Raw genomic sequence first — 6,822 nt, 5'->3', positions numbered from 1 at the left:
TCGGTTAGTGGGCAGAGCAAACACAGCCGCTCGTGCTCCGTGGCTGGAATGTCTTCTTTCCAGTCTCCACAGCACATCGACGTCTCCACTCGCTCATACCGTGGATTTTAACCCTCACCCACACCTCGGATCACATCCGTGAGCGATCGGTGGATAACATTTGTAAGGTAAGCGCGATCGGAGCTGGTTTGGGGCTCCATTGTTCAGCAAACAGAGCTAGAAGAAGAGGCGCAGTGTTTAGCAGTGTGTGTGTATGTGTGATCGCGGGTGGAAGACTTGTCATTGCGGCGCTGCGTGTGTTGTTGTAGGATTCTGGGGGTGATCGAGCCCTTTACGCCTCAAATCTGAGCTAAAATGTCCACGATCGCTGTGTCCTGCGTGTATGTGCTAGCTATGAGCCCGGTGGTGATCGGGCTCCGCGGCTAACGTCAGCGCTAGCTGATGTTTTATGGCCAGTTAGGGAATCGAACGTTAATCTCCGCATCGAGCAGAGGAGGGGGGTCCTATTGTTATTAAACAGCATGTATGGGTAGCGTTAACGGACAGACGCCTCTTCAATGTCACATGAACGTACAGAGGTCCCGTTAGTTTCCTCTAGTCGTGCAGGGTCATTAAGGGAACATGTTTGGAACAGGTTGTTTGAAAATAACGCCAAACTCAGTGTCCTTGAACGCGTCTTCTGTTTATTATTCTGCTATAAACACACGCTGTGTTATGATGCGCACAGATTTAGCTCTGTCTAACGGGATTTCACCTGAAATCCATGAGAAAGTGATGCTTAATAGGCTTCCAGATGATGCGTCCAGGTGACAGACAATAAGCAGTGAGAGTTCATGTTAATTCATGCCACTGAAGCCCTGAGTGTCTCACTCACAAATACAAATGCACTTATTTACTTAGCTAGACTGCCTTAAAATGAAAGTCAGGGGATTGTGATGTTTTTATAAAGTCAGGTGATCATGCAACCTGTGAGACCTGCATCTGAATATTTTATATTTTGATCCAAACTTGATTCCCATTTTCTCCTAACCAGTTCCTAACAACTATAAAGGGCCAGTGCCAAGTGTTTTCTGCTCTCTTACACATTAGGTCACCATCCTCTTTGCAGAAACTCTCATCTCACCAGTAATTTTCAGTCCACACCATGAGCAGCCTCATGTAATCAGGTTATGACATGCTAATTTAATTATACCAGATCCATCCCATGTCATTACAATGCAGCCTGCACTTGCAGTAATGTATTCCTTTAACTGGGAGCTAGTCAAATCATCTTTATGCTGTTTAAAGATGATTCCACACACAGGTCAGGGGTGTAAATATATATTATCTTACTCAATGTGACCCAGATGAACACAGCTAACGCTGAGCGAGCATACTGACCATCCTGGGGTGAGCCGCCAACTGCCCCTGGCTTTATAAAGAGCTCTTTCAGCCACCTTTTTGCTGGAGCCCTCGGGATTATAAATCCTGAGGAAAAGGAGCTTTGCTTCGGTGGCATGCTCCACTGGCAAGAAATCGTTGGAGGGTGTGTGTATGTATGTGAGGAGGGTGCATGGGGGGCTGAGGGGAAGGGGATTGAGTATGAAGGCATTGAGAACTGGGCTGTTGTGATGGATGCCATGCAGGGAAGTGGAACACTCGGCCTTTCTGTGATTAAAGGCCTCCTGTTCTCGCAGCACAAACACTCTCACACACACACATTTCTTCTCTTACTTGAGGTCAAGCTCAGGTTTGGAATCGGCTTTTTCGACGCTGACTGTACCGTGTGCATTGCACTTAAGCTTGAAACCCCACTCCACCTCGTCACTTCAGTCTTAAGAGGCCCCTCCATCACACAGCACACGCGCTTCATTACAGTCGGTCTGCTGTTTGGATCTGTGTGGACGATCAGAGGATACACAAAACTTACAGAAGATCTTCTTGAAAAGCAGGTTTCATATCCAGAGCGTGACTCAAAAAGGTGTGAAACAGGTGTGGACCAAAAGATACAGCGCTGTTTTATGCTGCCTATTCAGTCATCACAACTATTTTTAGCCCATTAATGAGGCTCAGGCATAGAAATTATTATTTGAGGACTTGTTCATTCAGATTAGTTTGTTCTTATTAAGTTAATTCAAAGTCTGATTTAGACCTAGAATTTGTTGCTGCCTCAAGATGAAAAATGAAGTGTCAAAGCAGGAGTTTGTGCCATCACAGGATAAAAAAGTGGACATTTTGCCACTCCTGACTTCTTTAAGGGGTTTTAAAGGATTTGGGTTGCATTAGGAGTGGAAAACAGAATTAGGATTAGTTTTACGTTAGGGGAAGTGTTATAAGTTAGGCTGGCAGAAAGGGTTTGGGGTTTAATGTTATCACTGAAAGCTCTCACAGAGATGGTTGTATTTGTGAGTGTATATATGGATTTATGCCACACCGGTTTGTTGCTGTCCTGGTATTAAAGTGATGTCACTCCAGACGACTTAATGTTTGTTTTATTGCTTGTTCATCGTCATCCTGTACATCCTGTCACCACAGAGACGAGCGTCAGTGTCGTGGTGACAGGAAAAAGGAAGCACCCCATCGACAATTCTTCACCACACTTGTCACCAGGCTTGTTTTTCGACATGCAGGTCATGTTCGGGGTGTTCTCGTCTGCTCCCTCTCATTCACGACATGTTGTGGCAGGTTAAAGCTGTCAGCGCTCGTTGGAGGAGAGGGGTTATTTGACTTTATGGAGTGTGCAAGCATTTGGATTACGTTTAATAAGCTTGATTCAGTGTTGCACTTCCTGAGAATTTACTGCACGGTGTTTGGGATTATTGCCTCGCAGAAATGTCAGGTTGTGTTCAGTTAATTGAGAAAAATCTGGTATTAAGCAGGACAGCTGTTTTGTTTTGTGAGTACAGTCAAAGGTTCACAGATTGTCGCCAGGGTTGGAGTAACGCCAGCTTTACAGTCACTGCGGTGCTTAGGCCTCAGGGAATCTCCTCGATCAGATCAACTTGTTCCTAAATGGTCTCAAGCGGTCACACTTGATTGGATTTGGACTTCAGGTGAGAAGCTGGACTTCCTTCCTCCTGTAGAGGTCAAGGTTGTCAGGTAGTAGGTTTTACAGTCAGGTGTTCCCTGTAAAATGTCTTGGTTGAAAAGTGTGAAAGCCTGTTCACACCTGCTCCTCACTCCTGCACAAGGTTGAATCTTTACATTGACTGTATAATATGCTAATTTCATGCTCGTTTAGTGGACCTTGGAGTCCTTAACTTTGTTATGCAATCACTTAATTGGCTTCATCCTGTCTCATAAGCACGAAATTGTTGAAGAACATCGAACACAAACTGTTCCAAAACTGGATGCCTTGGGGACAGGCCGGTGTTAGAGGAAGATGTGTTTCCTTTTTGTTGCTGTTAGATCAAGGCTGAAGTGCATTTTTAAAAACAATATTTGGCTGTAGAACATTTATATTAAATTTGTTGTTGAGCTGTGTTTTACAAAGCAGCAAAAAATATTGACTTAACTGCTTTAAAGCCAGGCAGGAGATTTACTTGTTCAATACAAACACCAATAAATAAATCAAGCAGCTCATGTATGACGCGTAACACGTTTTTGACTTCTCAAGGTCTCTGGGTGTGGACAAGCTGTCCTCAGATAAAGTAATCACTGTGCAGCTAATCAAAATTTATTGACTTAGACTTTAAACAGATTCTGAAGGAGTTGTTAGACCAGAATTGAAATCTTTGTTTCTCTCTTGAGCTTGTTTTTAATTCAGGATTAAAAACTCACTCTTGTTGTTTAACGGATCTCAGCAGGAGCAAAGGGAACTCCAGCTGAAGCACACAGCAGGTCACTGATTAAACTGTTTTTGGAGACATCTTGGTTCTGAACGTACAAAGGTTGTGTCTTGATAAATCCTCCACAATCTCTGAATTTTTCTGTGTTAGGACCTTGACATGTGGCCCTGAAAAAAAAAGAACAGAGCCCATCAGAGACTCAATAAAAAACACATTAACATTGATTTTGGTGCCACTCGCATTTTGAATCAACTCCCCGCTCTTTGATATCTGGTTACAGGCCGGAGTCACACCAGTAAAGCTTTTTGAAGCTGCAGCAGCAAAGGTCTTTTTCTGTGCAAAGGGCCCAATGAATAATTGAGAGGCGGAGCCTATGTGAAGAAGTCCATTAAGATGCAGAGTCACACTGGTCTCCATGGCAGCCAGGCTATGTTATTATCACATCAACTTGGCCGGGCATGGGGGCACCAGCACAGTCTACGTCAAGGAAGAGGATTGAGTGGAATGGGAAATTTCACTGAGCTGGATGAGATTTTGTTCCTTAAATTAAAGAGGGGGTACTGTACTTTTTTTCAGTCTTTACTTTACCCTTCTGGGACCCTTAGAGTAGCATAGCATGATTCACATCACCAAAATAAATCTCTATTTTTGTGTTTTGGTGTTGTAGAAAACAAGATTTGTTTCAGCTGCTGTCTCTTTAAGGCTCCCTGCCCCACAAACCCCCTTCCTTTTGATTGGCCGGCGATTCCGAGGACAACGTTGGTGTTTGAGGTCCACACCTCAAACATGTCATAAGATCTTCTCTATCACTGTTGCTTGTCTAAACATGATAGCTCAGCATACCCCCTCTTTAAACAGAACACCACAGAAAGTAAAATAATAAATAGTTGCAGCATGTTTACGCCAAGAACAGATCTGTGTGAGCTGGAGTGAACCCTGCTGTCTGTTTAAACAGTTTCTATTTCAGCTGCTTAGTGACTCAGCGGCTGTACGAGAGGTGTGACTTCATTGTTTGTTTGGGGAGGAGAGGCCTGAAGTATGTGACCGGTTGACTGTGTGACTGCAATTGCAGCATGAAATCAGTGGAAAATTACTGCTGTCTAAATTCACCGTCAGTGAAAATCATAGTTTGTTGAAACTCTTTGGGAAGTTTGTCCGCGCGCTGTCATCACAAGAAGAGATACCTGAGTGAGATCTCCAGCTCCATGAAAAGCCTTTTTATATTCAGGAGTTAAATGGATACTTTCTTAGTGTTGATTCATAATTGATGCTCAAAGCTACATCTGGAGCATATTTCTCTGCTTTATTGGGTTATGCAACCAGCTCTTAGTGTATGTTATTTCAGTTCCGTAGAATGCTCCCTCTTTTAGACCTGAAGTAATGCACTGGAATTAATCCAGACCTCTGGAATACCCACTCTGCTGCACTTTGACAGGGGGTTATTTTCAGCGGCAAAGGAAATGGACAGAGTCGTTACCATCTGGCCTGGTCTTAACAATGCAATGCATGACAGATCGAGGGCAAAGGTTGTGTGATTAGATCTCCTGGACAGATATTAAAGCTGTAGATGATATAATTTCACTGTTTACTCTAAATCCTTTAGACTTTAAACCACTTACAGGGAGCAGGGGGAATAAAACCAAGTGCCTCTGGTAGATTTAACAAAGCTCACTGTTGCTGTCACTTTAAAACTCCCTTCTCTTCAAACCCCCTTCCTTCTGATTGGCTGAAACCCTTCGTGTAAGTCCTCTTCCTTTTGGCCTTGTTCCAGCTCCGCTCCCAGACTGAAATATCAGCTGTGTGGCCCTCACAGGACAAAGTCCTTTGTTGCACATTTGTTAGGACAGTAATGTCTCCCAGGCTTCAGAGCGTTAAGTATTTCCATCCTCAGGACTTCAGAAAACCATTCAGCAAGTTGTTACGTTATCATCTCAGGTTGCATAGGATCATATATTTTGCAGCCGGCATGTCAACACAAAGAGTTTCTGCGGGTTGTTGCTGCTGAGAGCCAGAGGGCTCCCTGCCAGACAAATTAAGATCCTGAATTAGAAACCAGAAGGTAACAGGGAGACGATATGCTGCAGGGTGAGCGCCCCTTTCTGTCCAAATAATAGGACACATGCTCTGATTGGACGGTGTCCGAACAAAGGGAGGATGATGAGTTTCAGTCTTATAAAAAGACGGATGGATGCAGAAAATCAGGCCAGAAGACAGAGCCAGCTCTGGCGGAGAATGTGTGTATTCAGAAGCGGTTGAGTCAATTTTCTGTGTAGGTTTTGGCCCGAGCTTCTTATAGTGATGTACCACAGGGCACACGTTCCTCTTTGATAAACAGCCCTGAAGCCTCCCATGTCGGCGCCCAACCGGCGAAGGCTGCCAGCCTTTTCCTGCTCCACTCTGAGCAAGTGAATCTCAAGCAATGAGAGACATCGGATGTTATCAGGCCTGCAGATTGCACTGTGCTACTGCCAGGGGCTTGAGTTTCACCTCCACCAAGACGCGCTTGCTTTGCACACATCAGATCAGAGTAAAACAGAATTAGCATTTCCCTCATCTTCTTCGCAGATGAATCACTATTTACCCCTGCTTTGTCAAGATATCTCTGCTTCGAACACAATCACGAGGCTTTTGTCTTTAACGACTGAACAATTATGGTGTGTGATAACCGGCAGTGAGATTCTGCTCGCAGCTGTCTCTGACCCATTTCTGCAGCCGATGGATGGAAGGTGAAGAGAGCCTTTGTGCGGCTGCCTTTTGTGTTTCTCAGATGGTGCAGATGATGTTCTGCAGATAGTTTACCGCTGAGATAGCCGTCTTCGTTCTGAGTATCGACCACCAAGATCAGGAGACGCAGACTTCAGCGTGTTTCTGAGGGTTTGGGGTTTGGTCCTGACCTGGATGTGCTTTGAAAGACGGCTGCAGAATTCCCCTCCCCGTGTTTTTCTTCATTTACAGTAACAGCAGTTAAATGAAATGACATCCAACATGTTCCTGCTTCAAAGATACGTTTCAAGTTGTTGCTTGAGATTTATCAGCACAAAGTTATCACAGAGAC

General features: G+C 44.4%; 1 protein-coding gene across 1 annotated transcript in view; it reads left to right on the top strand.

Moving 5' to 3' along the window:
• mgat5 (alpha-1,6-mannosylglycoprotein 6-beta-N-acetylglucosaminyltransferase) overlaps positions 1 to 6,822 on the top strand; it is a 34,807-nt gene continuing 27,985 nt past the window's right edge. Inside the window, exon 1 of the mRNA XM_074664515.1 lies at positions 1 to 167. The gene's annotated coding sequence lies outside the window, so the exon portion shown is untranslated. The remainder of the gene's footprint in view (positions 168 to 6,822) is intronic.

Source organism: Halichoeres trimaculatus, unplaced genomic scaffold (assembly GCF_033239565.1).
Source record: "Halichoeres trimaculatus isolate MK-OKI-2021-1 unplaced genomic scaffold, fHalTri1.1 fHalTri1_scaffold_24, whole genome shotgun sequence".
Classification (NCBI taxonomy): domain Eukaryota; kingdom Metazoa; phylum Chordata; class Actinopteri; order Labriformes; family Labridae; genus Halichoeres; species Halichoeres trimaculatus.
This window is presented reverse-complemented; position numbering and strand designations above follow the sequence as displayed.